Here is an 18541-nt window from a genome sequence, read left to right as displayed (position 1 = left end):
TTGCCGATGGCATCCAGTCTGTCTTCATGAATACAAATTATCTCACTTCCTGATCATGCAGCTGATGAAGGGGTCACAGAATTCAAAGGAAAATTGCTCCCTACTTCTTCAAACTGACATCACTAATTCCTGCCTCTTTGAGACTTGGCAGTCAATATGTAAGGTGATACCTTAAGAGCACAAAGCCCCATCTTCCATCAAGTTAACTTTCTATAATGCCATGCTCTGACATAAGCTCCTCCAAGCTATAAAATATTTTGAGTCATCTTGCTTTTAATTTACAAAGTAATCCTATTATCTAATATGAAGAATTACCTGAAAGAAAATGTATACAGTTGTTTGAAAGACATAAACTTCAAGTCCTGCAGCTACTGTATTTTTGTCTATGCTCCAGGTTTTGGGAAACCACCAAAAAATGTATGTGAAAATGTTTCCAGCAAAAACATGTAGATATTTCCTGCCTGATTTCCTTTTGAATTAATTTTCTTTGTTTCCAGGTTGCAGTAGGCGATACTTAAGGTTCTACTCAGATCCCTGATTCCTTGTTCAAGGGTCACTCCTGGTGGACTTAGGAGACAGTATGGAGTATGTGGATCGAACCAAGGTGGGCCACATGCAAGGCAAATGCCTTAACACTTGACCTAGCTCTCTGTCCCTCCCTCCGAATGTTTTAATCAAAGCATTGTCTCACTAAAGTCATAATTTCAAGATATGTTACAAGAAATTGTTCGAAACAAACTGTCCACTATAAAAAGAGGAAGGCCTTTATGCAGAGTAAGCAGTGAGAAGGGGGAGGTTCTAGCACAGGCCTGGCTTCCACTTGATCCCAGGTAGTTATTAGTGGTTAAAGCTGCAACTAGGAAGGCCCAGTTCTATTGCTGCTAAAGGACATGTTCATCAAAGACATGAGACGGGTGGAAAAAGAACCGTATTGCCAACAAGCTGGAAGATGGCAGAGTCGTACCCTTAAGGTGGCCATTTTCTCGGCATGGTAATAAGAGTCAGTTTTATAGGAATAAAGGATAAGAAGACACATTTCTAGGAAGGGTAGGATACATATCATGGGCACCAGAGAGGTCAAGAAATTCTCTGTGGGGGACTGGAGAGCTAGTAAAGTCAGTAAGGCACACTTGCCTTTCATGTGTCCAACACCCCCTCCCCCACCGCCCCTGCACCCCTCCTCTTCACACCATACAGTCCCCTGAACACCACCAAGAGTGATCCCTGAATGCTGAGCCAGGAGTAAGTCCTGAGCACAGCCAGCTATGACCCACCCGCTCACCCCTCATCTGCGCCCCAAAACGAAATCCCTCATGGATTGTTCCTTAGTGGCACGATGCTTATCTGCAAATCTAAACAAGGCCATAGGGGCTAAGGACAAGATGAAGTGAACTGTCCCTTCCAGGAAGAACTGTTGGGTAATTAAGCTCTTAATTTCTCCTGGGTCAATATCATAATCGACTCTGTGATTTGATGGTCTCAGAAGAACCACAGAACTGGGTTCTGTGGTCACACTATTTATGTTAATATACACTTCACAATGGAGACGTTACTGGTGCTAGCTTGAGCAAATCAAGGAACGACAGTGCTACATTTACCAAAGTGTCCCTGAGAATTTTAAAATTCAGTAAAAATGGGAAATAAATACTACTGTTTAAGGAATGAAACTTGCCCTGAGGAGATTTTTGGTAGATGTTTTATTTTCTAGATGGCTATAAAGAAGAATAAGACCCCTTTTGATGTAAAAATCCTTGCCACAGTTCCATTGTTGGGGGTGAACATTGGATCTCCTTCCTGAGGCCATCCTGGCGAGCTTGGAGTATCCTAAAAACTGTTGTTTGCTGGGTATCCTTCTAGTGGGAGATCTGTCAGTGCTTCACCTGGGATGCTTCCTATTTCAGGTTACGTGATCTAAAAATACAGACAGACAGACAGGCAGACAGACAGACAGACAGACAGACAGACAGACAGATAGACAGATAGATAGATATTTCCCCCCACCCTTGTTACACCAGAATGTTTGGAAATTTCATCAGAAAGATAACTGGAAGACAAATGCTTTAGACCAAATGCATTGGAAGACAAATGCTTTGGATCAAAAAGATGACTCAAAAGACAAGAGTATATGCTTTGATGCTGAAGGCATGGGTTCCATTATACTGAAGAGGTGGTGGGGCTCAGATTCAAGAGGGCAAAGACCCTGATCCATGTGCTATCTCTGGACCTTTCATTTAAAAAATATTTTATTATGTAAAAATATGATTAAAACTCTGATCATTTGAATGCAATGTCAATTGAGATCCAACCTGCAATGGGAAAAAGAGCATATCTAGTATCTGTTCCCCTACGCTATTTTTCCCACCTTTATCTCTGTTCTGACTCTATTCTTTGCAAGTTGTCAAAGCATTAGTTGAAGAGGACTTTTTAGCTAATGACCTCTAAGAACTCTGTTGACAACAGGAATAGCAACAATGCCACATCTCTCTCTCTCTCTCTCTCTCTCTCTCTCTCTCACACACACACACACACACACACAAACACAGAAACAGAGATACACCGATCACCACTAACCTCAAGATGCTCCCCTGAGTAGTCTGGGTCTGAGGAAATTATGAAAAATATTTTCCTTTCAAGAAAAACTTTGGAGACCTAATCCCTATACTTAATTCTATATAATTTATTACCTGATGTAAATCCCATTACTGAGCTCACATTTTCATAGTTGCTTTGTAAATTCATCTGCCAAGTGCTTAACATGAAACACACTTTGACAATCCTGAAACCACCCAGCTGTGTTCTATATATGTCAAAATATAAAATAAATCTTTTTAAAATTATTTTTTAATAGTGAATCACCGTGAGGTACAGTTACATACTTACAAACTTTCATGTTTGTGTTTCAGTCATTGTAATATTCGAGTACCCATCCCTCCTCCTGTGCCCATTCTCAACCAGCAATGATCCCAGTATCCCTCCCACCACCCCCACTCTATTCCCTCCACCCCACCCTGCCTCTGTGGCAGGGCATTCCCTTTTGTTCTCTCTTCCCTTTTGGGTGCTGTGGTTTGCAATAGAGGCATTGAGTGGCCATTGTATCCGATCTATAGTCTACATTCGGCACGCATCTCCCAACTGGAGTGGGTCTTCCAAACACCCTTTACTTGATGTTCCCTTCTCTATCTGAGCTGTCTTTAACCCCAGCATGTGAGACTGGCTTCCAAGCCATGGGGCAAACCTTCTGGTCCTTATTCCTACTATTCTTGGGTGTTAGTCCCCTATTCTGTTACTTTGTATTCCACAGATGAGCGCAATCTTTCTATGTCTATCCCATTCTTTCTGACTCATTTCACTTACCATGATACTTTCCATGTTGATTAACTTACATGCAAATTCCATGACTTCATCTTTTCTAACAGCTGTATAGTACTACATTATGTAGATGTACCAGAGTTTCTTTAGCCAGTCATCTGTTCTTGGCCACTCGGGTTTTATTTTCCCCAGATTTTGGCTATTGTAAACAGTGCAGGAATGAACATATAAGTGTAGATGTCATTTCTACTATACTTTTTTGCCTCTCCGGTATATATTCCCAGAAATGGTATTGTTGGGTCATATGTGAGTTCAATTTCTAATTTTTTGAGAATCATCATACTGTTTTCCAAAAGGGCTGAACCAATTGGCATTTCCAACAGCAATGAAGGAGAGACTCTATCTCCCCACATCTGCGCCAACACTAGTTGCTTTTGTTCTTTTGGATGTGTGCTAGTCTCTGTTGTGTGAGATGATATCTCATTGTTGTTTTGATATGCGTCTCCCTGATGATTAGGGATGAAGAACATTTTTTTCATGTGCCTTTTGGCCATTCTTATATCTTCTTTGAAAAAGTTTCTGTTCATTTTATCACCCCATTTTTTGACGGTGTTGGATGTTTTCTTCTTGTAGAGTTCAATCAGTGCCTTGTATATCATTGATACCAAACGCTTATCAAATGGGTATTGGGTGAGTATCCTTTCCCACTCTGTAGACTGTATTTGTATTTTAGTCCTTGTTTCTTTTGAGGTGCAGAAGCTTCTTAGTTTAAGAAAGTCCCATTTGTTTATCTCTGTTTCCACTTGGTTGGTCAGGGGAATGTCATCTTTGAATATACCGTTAGCTTCAATATTGTGGAGGGTTTTGCTAACTTTGTCTTCCATGTACCTTATGGATTCTGGTCTGATGTTGAGGTCTTTAATCCATTTTGATCTGACTTTTGTAGATGGTGTTAGGTAGAGATCTGAGCCCATTTTTTTTTTTTTTGGCATGTAGCTGTCCAGTTTTGCCAGCACCATTTGTTAAAGAGAATTTCCCTGCTCCACTTCACATTTCTTGCTCCCTTATCAAAGATTAGATGATCATATATTTGAGGGTGTGTGTCAGGATATTCCACTCTGTTCCATTGGTCTGCGGCTCTGCCTTTGTTCCAGTACCTGCTGTTTTAATTATTACCATTTTGTAGTAGAGTTTGAAGTTGGGGAAGGTGATGCCTCCCATCTTCTTTTTCCCAAGGATTGAGTTACTTATTAGTGGGAGCTTATTGTTCCATATGAATTGCAGGAGTGTTTGCTACATTTCTTTGAAGAATGTCATGGGTATTCTTAAGGGGATCACATTGAATCCATACAATATTTTGGGAAGTATTGCCTTTTTGACAATGTTAATTCTCCCAATCCATGAGCAGGGGATGTCTTCCCATTTTCTCATGTCCTCTTTTATTTCATGAGGTAGTATTTTGTAGTTTTATTTGTACAGATCCTTTACCTCCTTAGTTAGGCTGATTCCAAGGTACCTGATTTTCTGAGGCATGATTCGGAACAGGATTATTTTTCTCATGTCACTTTCTTCTCTCTCATTATTTATGTATAGGAAAGCCATGGACTTTTGGGTATTGATTTTATAGCCTGCAACTTTACTATAAAAGTGTATTATTTCTAGGAGTTTCTTGGTAGAGGTTTTAGGATTCTCTAGTATAGTATCATATCACCTGCGAATAGTGAGAGCTTGTTCTTCCTTTCCTACTTGAATGCCCTTAATATCTTTTACTTGCCTAACCACTGTTGCAAGTACTTCCAGAAGTGTTGGGAGTGAGTATCCTTGCCTCGTCCCTGATCTTAGAGGGAAGGCTCTTAGTTTTTCCCCCTTGAGGATAATGATTTCCATAGGCTTGTGGTAGATGGCTTTGACTATATAGAGGAAAGTTTCTTCAATACCCATTTTGGTGAGAGTTTTCATCATAAACGGGTGCTGGATCTTGTCAAATGCTTTCTCTGCATCTATTGCTATGATCATATGGTTTTTATCTTTTCTTTTGATATGATAGATTATGTTGATTGATTTCCATGTTAAACCATCCTTGTATCCCTGGGATAAATCCCACTTGGTCGTGGTGTATGATCTTTTTGATGAGTTGTTGAATTCTATTTGTTAATATTTTGTTGAGAATCCATATTCACCAGGGATATCGGCCTGTGGTTTTCTTTTTTGTGGTGTCTTTGTTTGCTTTTGGAGATATGAGCCTCATAGAAACTGTTTGGGAGAGTTTGTGTTTCTTCAATTTCCTGGAAGAGTTTGAGAAGAACTGGCAATAGGTCCTCTTTAAATGTGTGGAAAAATTTGCTAATGAATCCATCTGGACCTGGGATTTTGTTTTTGGGGAGATTTTTTTATTACAGTTTCAATTTCCTTGATATTAATAGGTCTGTTCTGATATCCCAGATCTTGATTTAGCCTTAGGAGATTATAGGAATTCAGGAAATTATTCATTTCTTCTAGGTTCTCTTGTTTTATGGCATACAGACTTTCAGAGTAGTCTGATAATGTTTTGAATTTCTTTGGTTTCTGCTGTGATGTCCCCTTTTCATTTCTGATTCAGTTTATTAGGGTTCTCTCTCTTTCTTTGTGAGTCTTGCTAGTAATTTATCAATCTTGTTTATTTTCTCGAAGAACCAGCTCTTGTGGTTTCATTGTTCTTTCAAATGTTTTTTTGAGTTTCTATGTTATTAATATCTGCTCTAAGTCTTATTATCTCTTTCCTTCTGCCTGGTTTGGGCTCCTTTTGTTGGTCCTTTTCTAAGATCTTGAGCTGTAAAGTCAAGTTATTTATGTTGGCCTTTTCTTCCTTTCTGAGAAATGCTTGCAGTGCTATAAAATTTCACCTTAACACGGCTTTAGCTGCGTCCCACAGGTTCTGGTAGCTCGTGTCTTCATTCTCATTTGTTTCCAGGTATCTTTTGATTTCTTCCTTGATTTCCCTCCTGACCCACCCATTGTTCAACAGTAAGTTGTTTAATTTCCAGGTGTTTGATTTGGTTTTCTGAATCTGTGAGTGACTAATTTCTATCTTCAGTGCATCTTGGTCTGAAAAGATAGTTGATACAATGTCTATCTTCCTGATTCTGTTGAGGTATGTTTTGTGAGCCAGCACATGGTCTATTCTGGAAAATGTTCCATACACACTGGAAAAGAATGTATATTCTCATTTTGGGGGATGTAAAGTCCTCTACAGATCTATTAGCCCTCTCTCTTCTATTTCTTCCCTCAAAGTCAGCATTTTCTTGCTGAGTTTTAATCTTGTTGATGTATCCAGAGGTGATAAGGTGGTGTTGAAGTCTCCAACTACTATTGTGTTGCTAGCAATGTCCTTCTTAAAGCCTGTTAGCAGTTGTTGTGAGTATTTAGCAGGTCCCTCATTGATTACATATGTGTTTAGGAGTGAGATTTCTTCCTGCTGTACATGATCAATAAAAATTGATCAATAAAAATTGCCTTCTAATCCTTTCAACCTGAATCTATGTTCTTAGATACTAGTAAGGCCACCCCAGATTTTTTGAGGGAGTTGTTTGCTTGCAGAATTGTTTTTCATCCATTGACTTTGATTTTGTGTTTGCTTTGACTGTTCAGATGTGTTTCTTGTAGGCAGAATAATGTAGGGTTCAGTTTCTGAATCCATGTTGCCACTCTGTCTCTTCATTGGTGTATTTGTACCATTGACATTGAGAGGGATTATTGTCTTGGGGTTTTGTGACATTTTTCTGTAAGGGTTTCTTGTGCTTGTAGTAGGTTTTCTTGTCTTACAGTAGCCCCTTTAGTCCTTCTTTTAGGTTTGGTTTTGAGTCTATGAAGTTTCTGAGCTGTTGTTTATCCATAAAAGAGTGTATCATTCCTTCTAGTTTGAGTGAGAGTTTAGCTGGATGAAGTATTCTCTATGAAATGTTCATTTCATTGAGTTATTACTATTTTTTTTTGCTATATACCACTATTGTCTTCAGGCTTGGAGGGTTTCCTCTGATAGGTCCGCTGTAACTCTAAGGGGTGCTCCTTTGTATGTGATTTCCTTCTTTGACCTTGCTACTTGCAGTATTGTGTCTTTATCCATGACATCCATCGTTCTAACTATGATATGTCTTGGAGTCTTCTTATTAGTGTCTCTTTTAGCTGGCACCATTCTGGCTCCTTGAATCTGCATGTCTACATTCTCCAGCTTTGGGAACTTTTCAACAATGATATTTTTAGCTGTGGCTTTTTCATTGGGTTTTCCTCCCTGTCCTTCTGGTACTCCGATGATTCTAATGTTGTTCCTGTTAGAATCATCACCCAGGTCTTTGATTCAACCTAGAGCTATTTTGAGGTCTTTTCCCATTGTTGTTTTGTTGCCTGTAAGCTTCCTGCAGCTCATATTCAAGCTCAGTGATTCTGTCTTCCTCTGTAGCCATTCTACTGTTGAGGGTACCCAGTGAGTTTTTTTATTTCATCTACTGAATCCTTTATTCGTGACACTTCTGTGTGTAGCTTTCCAATTTCTGCTCTCATTTCTTCCTGTATTTTCTTGGCTGTCCATTCCACTGTTTCTATCACGCCCTCCTTGAATTTACTGGATGTCTGTTCCATCGTTTCTTTGAGTTCACTGAACATCTTCAGCATTCCATCTCTGAATTCTTTGTTGCAGATGCATTACCCTCATATTTGTGGGTAATGCCTATTGAGGCTTCTGGACTCTTTTCATCCTCCTCTCCTCGTGGTGGGGAATTGCTCTGTATCTTCATGTTGTTGTGATTGTATGGAGGTGTGACCTTCTGGTTCACTCTCACTATTCGTTATTGTAGTAAGAAAGGATTCTGGATGAGCTTGATCATTGGTAGTCACCTTTTTTTCTTTTAACCTTTTTCTAGAATATGTCCTTCCTCTCAGGTGTTCCACTGTGCCTTATGTGAGGCCTCTAGTGAAGCTTTCAAAGGATGTGATCATTTATATTGGGCTTGTACAGCTTCTTATGTTCACTGGTATTATGGTGAAATTGGAATAGACTAGTGGGCTATTGGCCTATTGTGTTTGAGAGAGCTAGGATGCTACTCAAAGAATTAGGTGATGAAGATTGAGATGTGACTCCAGATTACCGGGGAAATAGCGGCTGCTGCTCCCATCTGAGGCTACGCCCACTGCTGCAGAGGCCACGCCCCCTCCCATGGAGGCCCCAACTGTGCTATTAGTGGAGAGGTCACACAATTGGAGGTAGGGGGCTTTCAAAGCAGGGCCTTTGGTGAATAGAGAGTGCCTGCGGGCAGGATGGTGGACCAGATGGTGGCAGAAGGTGGAATCCAGTTCAAAGGGCACGGGTGTGGGAATGGCGGGTCTGGGTCGGTTACACACCACCCTATACTTAATTAAAGGCAATAAATTAGGAAAAAATGAACATACTCCACATAGAGACAAAAAAAGTTGCAAGTGTCTGAATGAAAGAAGCACATTGAAAGCTTAATAATAGGTTTGCAAACAAATACTTGAGAAAGACCAGTTATTTCCCACCCTCTTCCCTGCTGTGAGAAGGAAAAGACTAGCTTAATACAGAAAAACAGGACGGTTGAAAACCAATAATTAGGTGTAGAATCCAGATCTAGAGTCCTATGTTAATGATGCTTATAGAGTCACCAAGTCTTTCAGTCTTAAAAATGCTCCTTAATTTTTGAAAATGATTCTGCAATATTTGAGAAATAGTCAGGAATATGTAATTTGAAGTTAGGCTTATCATTTGCCTTCACCTCTTATACACTGGGCGAATCTGAGCAGGTAACGAAACTTTCTTACTTCTGATACTCTCATTATTTCTATACGAAGGTCTATGATCCATCATGAAAGTGTAGAATATATTTTTAGCAGTGCTTGATATAGTTGTCAGTGAGGAGCAAGGGAAGTAGCCTTGTAAATAAAAGAGTGCATCTGTATCTTTCCACTAGACCCACCTTGTCCCCTTCCCAGGAAATGCCTGGCTTAGGCCAGGAGTGGTAAGATCTGCTACGAGTATCTACCTAGCATGAATGCTCACAGTTTTGCCAGCTCCACGAAGCTCCATCAATCAGTGCCTAAAGTCCACTTGTTCTGCATGGTGTGGGAGATTATCCCTGCCACCAGATTTCTCGGGGACTCAGGTGGAGCATGAGGAATTGATTTTTGCAGGATAAAAAAAAAAGTTGGTTCTTACCTTGGCACTGGCATTCCAGTTCCGTTGTTCCCTTGCAGAAAAGTTTAGGAAGTGGAGAAATAGTGAATCAACATAGTTTTGATTGAAAGACATTTACTCAAAAAGACATGAGGGAAGAGAGAGGACTGCGAGAGAGAATATGAGTTTCTCTAGAATGGAAAAAGCAAAGGAGATAAATACATGTTGAAGAGAGAGCACAGGCTTGACAAAGCAAGCAAGCCTGGAATGGCTTCGGAGAGGTTAGATACAATTTCTCAAATTGGTCTTCGCCTGGAGTTCTCTGCATACATCAAAATAAATCTGTGAGTTGTCACAGGGAAATCTTTGTTGCTGCTCCTTTCATAATCTCTGCAGGACTTTTAAGATAACCCATGGCTTCTCCTTTCTTGAGTAGTCCATCCTTCCTTGGCCTGTCTTGGTTATTCGATCTCCAAGGAGCTCAGGTTTTGCCTCTCAAAGAGATGTGGTCTTTATGCCTTTGGAGTAATATAGGGCTGGACAATTTCTTCTAAAATTTCTTCTAAAAGTATTGTTTCCCAAAAGCTCGTTGCCAAGGAACCCTTATCCATCTGCCTGCAGAAGTATTTAGTTTATATGTTATTCTATTTGTTTTCTTTGCGACACATCTGGTGATGCTCAGGGCTTACTCCTGGCTCTGTATTCAGGAACTACTCCTGGACGTGCTTAGGAGACCGTCGGTGGCACCCAGGATCGAACATGCAAGGCAGACATCCTACCACTCTCCTATCCCTCCAGGCCCAATACATATTCTCTATTACATCTTCTATTGTATTTAATATGCCCTGACTTGAAAATAGTACTGGAGCTCCATTTCCTTTTCCTTTTTGTTCTCCTAAATTTAGCCAAAATGATATGGAATGAACATTTATCAGGTTCTGGCTACCCAGAATTTAAATAATTCCTATGACTAGCTCACACAGCACCCCATGGGGCCGCTGCTCACCTTTCCTCAGACTGAGGGAGGCAGAGGCCACTTCAGTTTTCACTGGTGGCTTCTTGCCGTGAGAGCCACTTGGCCTTCTGGGTCTGAAGCTCATCGTGTCACGGCCAATACCCAGCACCACACTGCCAGGTCACTGTGCCAGTACGCTGCAGTCGTCTGGTACTGGACTATTGAGGTTCTCTGGGTTGGAAAGTCAAGAGCCCAGATATGTCAGTACCACAAACACTATTTTTTTCATGTAGGAGTGATAGCACAGTGAGTAGGGAGTTTGCCTTGCACATGGCCAACCGAGTTTGATTCCTCTGCCCTCTCGGAGAGCCTGGCAAGCTACCGAGAGTATCTGCCCACAAGGCAGAGCCTGGAAAGCTACCCGTGTTGTATTCTATATGCCAAAAACAGTAACAACAAGTCTCACAATGGAGACGTTACTGGTGCCCGCTCGAGCAAATCAATGAGCAACAGGATGACAGTGATACAGATGTTTGACAAGAGTCACAAAAATCTTCTAGACGATGAGAACAAATATTCACTCTCCCAACTGTCTAGTTTTACAGCAGTCTTCTATGATCTTGACTACATGATGCTTCCATATTCTAATCTTGGTTTTGGATATTGAAAGTGGTGATTGAAAACACAGATCACCAGGCTTTGTTATTTGAGGCTCTTACAGGAATGAAGGGATAGCTGACTTGGCGTATGCCTGAGGTTTGTGAGATCGAGGGGAGTAGCAAGAATATTCAGATAATGGAGGAAGGAGGAGGTGGTGCAAAGGCCCTGGGGAACTTGGTGAAATAGAGAAGTGATATAGCTGTATATCCAAACCAGAAAGTTTACAACACTGCAAATAGGAGATCCAAACCACCACAACCAAACTTAAAAATATATTTGTCAAAGAGAAAGGTTGGGGAGTGGGAGGGAATCTGGGAACCCTGGTGGAGTGAAGTTGACACTGGTGGTAGGACTGGTGCTAGAACATAGTATACCTAAAATTCAACCACAAATAACTCTGTAAATCAGGTGTTTTAATAAAAAAAATTGAAAGTGTTTGTACAGTGGTTATCTTTAGTGATACTGATCTGACACATAAGCAATGTCAGCAGTTAGGATTTGTCTGAGCTGAGCTCATTGAATATTGGTTACTGGGTGTGAAGACTCAAAGTTTCAAAGAAGCAAATGTTTGTTGAGGGTAAAATAGGGAGGACTTCCACATGGGAGAGAAAGTGTGTCTCCAGCAGTTGTTGCCAGGGAGCTTTATCGTTCTCTGCACAGTGGCACTAACCTGGACCACTGCTCTTTGCCTAATGAAGCTCCCTGTCTCTCAGTTAACAGGCTGGGTTGGGGTACCCTGACATTTCCAGGAGGATGTTGAGAGGAGAATCTGACATTTCATTGGGCTGCAATGTGGCTCTGGGCAAATTTCATGTTATCTAAATCCTTGAGAAGCTGCTGGTTCTGCCAATGGCTCAGAGACCTTGGAGTTTGTTGGTGCTATATTTGCCCACAAGGTTTGTTTATATTTTCTGGATATATATTTGAGGAAGATTGTTAACTCTTTCCTGCCTCCCTGCCTAGGCCTGTGAGAATAGTAAACAATATCATTGACTCTGTCTGGCACGTCATTTTCAGAGTGCACTGGAGTCGAAGGTAGCAGAGAGATGGAGCTTGTAAATTGACTTAAGATCGAGTGCCTCCCCACTAAAAGTTGCTCTACATTACCTAATCTTCAGATGCAAATCAGAACAACAATCATCTCACACCATAGAGACTGGCAAACATCAAAAAGAACAGAACAACCAATGCTTCTGTGGATGCAGGGAGAAAGAGATTCTCATTTGTTTTTGGGAATGCTGACTGGTCTGAGCTTTCTAGAAAATATTCCTCCCCAAACTAGAAATTGATCTTCTGTATGATCCAGCAATAGCACTCCTGGGGCCTGGGGATATACCCTAGGAATCCAAAACAATGCAGAAAACCCATCTGCATGTCTGTGTTCATTATAGCATTATTCCCAATAGCCAGAAACTGGAAACAATCTGAGTGCCTGAGAATGGATGACTGGAGAAAGAAATTATGGCACATCTACACAATGACATACTATGCAGCCATCAGGAAAAAATAAAGTCATGAAATTCTCTTATAAATAGATGGACATGGACATGGAGATTATCATGTTGAGTGAAATCAGGAGAGGGACAGACATAGAATGATTGCGTTCATTTATGGTACATATAAAAACACACTGTGAGATTAATACTCAAGGACAGTAGAAATGAGGGTGAGGAGAACTGGTCCATGGTTGGAAGTTTGCCACAAGTGGGGTCAGAGAGGGAAGTTAGGACAGAGAAGGGACTGTGATGGCAATGATAGTTGGGAGTAATCACTCTGGACAAGAACTGGATGATGAACGGAGTGTATCATGTGCATCAAAATGTGCATGATACCCTTTCAGTACCTGTATTACAAACCATAATATTCAAAAAGAATGTGTGAGAGAGAGAAAAAGAGAGAGATTGAAGTGTCTTCCACAAAGGCAGGTTGGGAGAGTTGGTGAGAGAGAGAGAAACTGGGGACATTTGTGGTAGGACAAGTACACTGGTGGAAGAAGGGTGTTGGAACATTGTATGACTAAAACCCAATCATGAACAGCTTTGTAACTGTGCATCCCACGTGGTTCAATTAACAGACAAAAGATGGAGTGCTTCCATATAATGGATTTGGGAAACTGAGGAATCCTTTCTTAGAATTGGACTTACTTTGGTTCTTGTCTGTATCCCAGGCCTGCATCTCCAGTCATCGTAATGATGCTATAATCTATCACAATAATTCTGGATGACAATTCTTGGCCCCCTAAAAGCTAGTACCATTCGGCATAAGCATTCATTTAAAGCTTCCGTGAATGGACAAGCACGTGTTTTGCTTTGTTGGACACATTCGGCAGTGCTCAGGGATTGTTCCTGGCTGTTTTCTCAAGTGCAACCTCTGGCAGTACTCAGTGGAATATGCAGGTCTGGGGATTCAAATCAGGGTTGGTACATGCAAGGCAAGTGTCTCAATCCATGCTCTATCTCTCTGGACCCAAAACTCCCAGCAATAAAGATCAGTAAGACATTGGCACAATTCAGGCTAAATTTAATGGGATATAGTTCCAAGCTATTAGGAAGTTCAAGTTGGTCCCTCATCACTCTCATCTTCTGTATCCCAGTACCTACTAAGGAATATTATTCCTTTAATAAGGGTGGGGAGAGCTGTGCTATGCAAGCAATGCTCAGGGGTCATTCCTGCTGGCACTGGGTGGGCACCATACAGGTGCATCCACAAATACAGATATTAAAAGTTACAGTTACATGCATGGAAAGCACCTTATCCCATGTATTATCTTTCCAGCTTGACATGTGCTTTTGCAGGGTAAAGGTAACAATGCACAATAAACCCAGGTGAGTAATGCATTGCAAATGTCTGCTGGGTTAACTTGGTTTAAATCCAGCATCTGTGGTGGGAAAATACACACTGCCTCTTGTCAAAGGAACTGCCAGGTCTTAGGAAGTAGATTCTTTTAATGCTCACCCAAGCTGTGTATACAGAGAAGATTGAGTGTAATAAATTAATGGACCACATGTGAACTTTTCAAAATCCTTCAGTGAAAGTCTTTTCTTACCTAATTTGTGATTGCTAGTATATGTTATAACAGATAGCCGTAATGCATAGTCTAAAGACTTTTAAAGGAGTAAATTGTATTACCATGCAATGGTTTAGGAATCTCAGATTGTATCTGACTTGGATAGATCAGGAGGAAATGGAAATCTCCAAGATATTCTCCAAGATATTAAAACACAGGAATCTGGTAGCCTATGATATATAGTTCTAATATTGTTTGCTAAATTACTACCTTTTGTGGCTAAGAGTCTAATGCCACTGATTGATATAGAATGGCATGAAGGGCATGAACTATTCACAAAACGCAGGGGAATGGTTCTTCTAACAGCACTGGAAAACTTCAGAAGAAAAAGCTCAAGGCATTACATTCTTCTCTCCAGGCACAGAATGAAAACGAAGAATTTAACACGCCTGAAAACATGGTCAGCTTTGTACGGGGTCTTTCATTGGGAAGAGGTCGTGAGCTGGAAAGCATATAAGGAGCGGACTCCATCCTTTGTCAAATTTCCATTGGTTGAATGTCTGCTGTATCTAAGTATCTTCAGAGGGTGACTGGGAAAGAGTGAACTTCTGAGAAGAGGGGTGGCTGCATCCATGTTAGCATTTAGAAGAAGTGAAGCTTCCAAGAATCACGCACCTGTCAAGCCTGCCTTTCCACCTGCAAGAAGCTCATTTTTTCTCCTTTAAAAGAAGTTGTTCCAATGCTGAAGTGACAATGCAGCAGGTAGAGTACTTGCTTTGAACAGTGCCAACCCAGATTTGATTGCTGTCACCCTATAAGGTGCCCTAAGCACTGCCAGGAGTGATTCCTGAGTGCAAAGCCAGGAATAACCCTGAGCACAGGGTTTGTCCCCCAAACAAAAACAAAACAAAAAACATAAAGAAGTTGTTCCATCTTGACTTAAAGACACTATGGACTCCCTCCCTTACAAAGAACCTCAATTTCCATGCATATATCCTCTTCCCTCTCATGGTTCTGTTTTCTCCAGATTTATAGGTAGAAACAGATTGCTGTCTGCTCACGCATACAGATCATACCCATAAAGAGCCTTACAATTCTTTGTTAATTTGTATCAGAAAAAAAATTCTTGGAGCATGTGTGAATAGATTTCAAAAAAGCTAAAACAAATAGGGATGCATATAAATGTAGATCAGACTAATTTATTTAAAAATCTGGAAGGCACAGGAGATTCTGCATTCAACAGGGCCATTAGAGTGGTGACGGTGACTTGAAATATAATTTGAGATGCTATAAATTCTCTTGAACAACTAAGTGGGAGAAATGCTAGGGAGAATTTATGATGTATAATATGTTCAACAGTCATCTATCTATAGTCCAGAGGAAGGCAGAGAAAGCTGTCATTTGAGAGGGAAGTAGAGGCATTTCTGAATAAGAGTTCTATGGCACTCTATTGCCTGGTGATGTTGGTGGGAGAAACTGCAGTTGAATGGGGAATCCCTGATTTCAAGGCTCTGAAAGTAAGTAGGATGTGTGACTCCAATAAATAGCATCTGATCGTGAAAAGTACCATGGAAAAATCACTCAGTCATTAGTGATTGTGGTAAACTCTGTGTCTAACTCTGAGCTGTAATTATGACTTTCATATGTAAAATAGTGAAAATCATGGGAAACCGTGAAATAAAAGACTTTTTGATGTTGACATCACTAAGAATGAAATTATGGATGCACCAATATTAATTTTTGATAGTTTCAAAAGGACACAAAGGAAACTTCTGCAATCTCTTTGAAAGGTTATCCATATAAAATTCTCTGATATGAGTTAGTTTAAAAATTCAAAGTTTTAGGGGGCTGGAGTGATAGCATAGCGGGTAGGGCATTTGCCTTGCACTCGGCCGACCTGGGTTCAAATCCCAGCATCCCATATGGTCCCCTGAGCACCGCCAGGAGTAATTCCTGAGTGCAGAGCCAGGAGTAACCCCTGTGCATCGCCAGGTGTGACCCCCAAAAAACAAAAAAAAATATTAAAGTTTTAGAAAATGGACTTCTCAGGGACTCCACTTCACACTAACAACACATACATGTCATGTGATTTTTTGTTTAACATTCTGTGAGGAAATTTCAGACATTTAGCAAACTAAAACTTAAAAGTTTGGAGTTCACCATTACACACAAACAGACCCAGAGAGAAAATTCCATTTTATTCGAAGGCTCAAGAAGTGAAACTGCACCTAAGTCAACCTCATTGTAGGTTCATTTCTGAATCCACCCTAAAGTTATTCTCCTATTTCCTAAATGTAAGAATGCAAGCATTAGTGATGAAAAAAAATACATCTTCATTTTCTTTTCCACAGAATTAGTGCTATATTTATAACAAAGGATCTCACTTCTTCCTGATATAATAAAGGAAATTCTGAATAGTGGAGACATAGATTGATTAGTTTTAACTTCCCTGAACAATCAAAAAGTGATACAAAACCTATTCCAAGAGCATACCTAGAAAACAGAGACCAACCAAAACTTCAAAACACTTGTAAATATAAAAATGAACACTAAATTTTAGTTTACTCCCTCCTGCCATTCCTTGCCACACAATTTTGATAATACAGTCTTAGAAAAACTACATTAAAGAGAGTAGGGGGAATTTGTGGCAAGGCTGAAATTGATCAAAAAACAATACTAAAAAGAAAGGTCCACACGGATGCAAACATAGTCAAACAGCATACTGACTTAAATCACAGTCCGTAGGGAAAAGGCTCAAAGTGTGTTGAGGAACTATGGACTCAGGCATTGCAAAGTAAATTTTCAAAGGAGAAAGAGGGCTTGAAGGAACTCTTGGGTGTCTTTTGGAAACTGGGAAAAAAGGGAAAAAATAAGCAAGGGGAGAAAATTCGTGACCTTTCAAGATTTAAAAATAAAACCAAAAAGTAACATAAAACTTTCTGTTGCTTATCTGTCTCTTCTGCTCCACCTCCCTGAAATCAATAAGGAGATGTTTTGCTATACTGATGTTTTGCTATGTGCATTTGAAACTGCATTGTTGAACGCTGTTTTATTTATTTGTTTGGGAACCAGACTTGGCCACAGCCAGGAAAGCATACGGCACTGGGGACTGAGCTGATCTTCCCACATGCAGTAAGTATCTGGTGCTCAGCCCTCTGTACCATCTCCCTGCTCACTGCAATTATGTCAAAGAAACTCACGTAAGTATTCTCAAAGGTGGAAAAGACAGGATGCTTGCAGTGAGAGTCAAGACATATGTAGACTGAGACTGAAAGAATGAAAATGTTGTTATGTAAATGGTAACTCAAAAACACCAAAGTCAGGGATAATATCAGATACAATAGACCTCAAGCCACAATTTATTTATTTATTTATTTATTTATTTATTTATTTTTTTGCTTTTTGGGTCACACCCGGCGATGCACAGGGGTTACTCCTGGCTCTGCACTCAGGAATTACCACTGGCGGTGCTCAGGGGAACCATATGGGATGCTGGGAATCGAACCCGGGTCGGCCGTGTGCAAGGCAAACGCCCTCCCCGCTGTGTTATCGCTCCAGCCCTCAAGCCACAATTTAATGAGAAGCAAAAACAGTTCAAAACATTTCATTCATGAATAACTGTAATTTCACAGTGACTAAATAAAAAAACGTTCTTATCAAGTGACAAAGTGGTCAATCCAATGAGGGCATACACTATTTAAAATTATTTGTGCGGCGCTGGAGAGGAAATACAGCAAATCAGGTGCTAACCTTGCACGCAGTCAGCCCAGCAGATCATATAGTAACCTGAGCCCCACTGGGAGTGATTCCTGAACACAGAGCCCAGAATAAGTAAGTCTGGACCACTGCTGGGTGTGACCCAGTCCAAACCACAACAAAAATAAAATATATGCAGCAAGCATAGAAGCACCAAAATAAATATACAGCAGACCTTCAGAAGTCCTGAGGGAAGAAGAGATTATAATTTAATAACAGCTGGGATGCCAATAGTACATTTTCAGCAATGGGTAGATCACCCAGAAAGAAAAACAAGCAGGGACAATGGACTTACTCTCCACCCTAGACCAGATGGGCTAAACAGATATTTATAGAACTGTCACTGTATCACTGTCATCCCATTGTTTATTGATTTACTTGAGTGGGCACCAGTAATGGCTCTATTCCTCCAAGCCCTGAGATTTTAGCAGACTCTTCTTACTCGTCTTTCACAACAATTGGAGGCTCTTTCAGGGTCAGGGGAATGAGACCTATTGTTAATGTTTTTGGCATATCGAATACACCATGGGTAGCTTGCCAGGCTCTGCCCTTGAGGGCCGGATACTCTCAGTAGCTTGCCGGGCTCTCTGAGATATACCCTGAAAGAGCCTTTAATGCAGCACCATTGGGAAGGACGAATAAAGAGAGGTTGATAAAATCTCAGGGCTAGGACGAATGGAGACGTTACTGGGCC

Source organism: Sorex araneus, chromosome X, assembly GCF_027595985.1.
Source record: "Sorex araneus isolate mSorAra2 chromosome X, mSorAra2.pri, whole genome shotgun sequence".
In the NCBI taxonomy this organism is placed as follows: Eukaryota; Metazoa; Chordata; class Mammalia; order Eulipotyphla; family Soricidae; genus Sorex; species Sorex araneus.
This window is presented reverse-complemented; position numbering follows the sequence as displayed.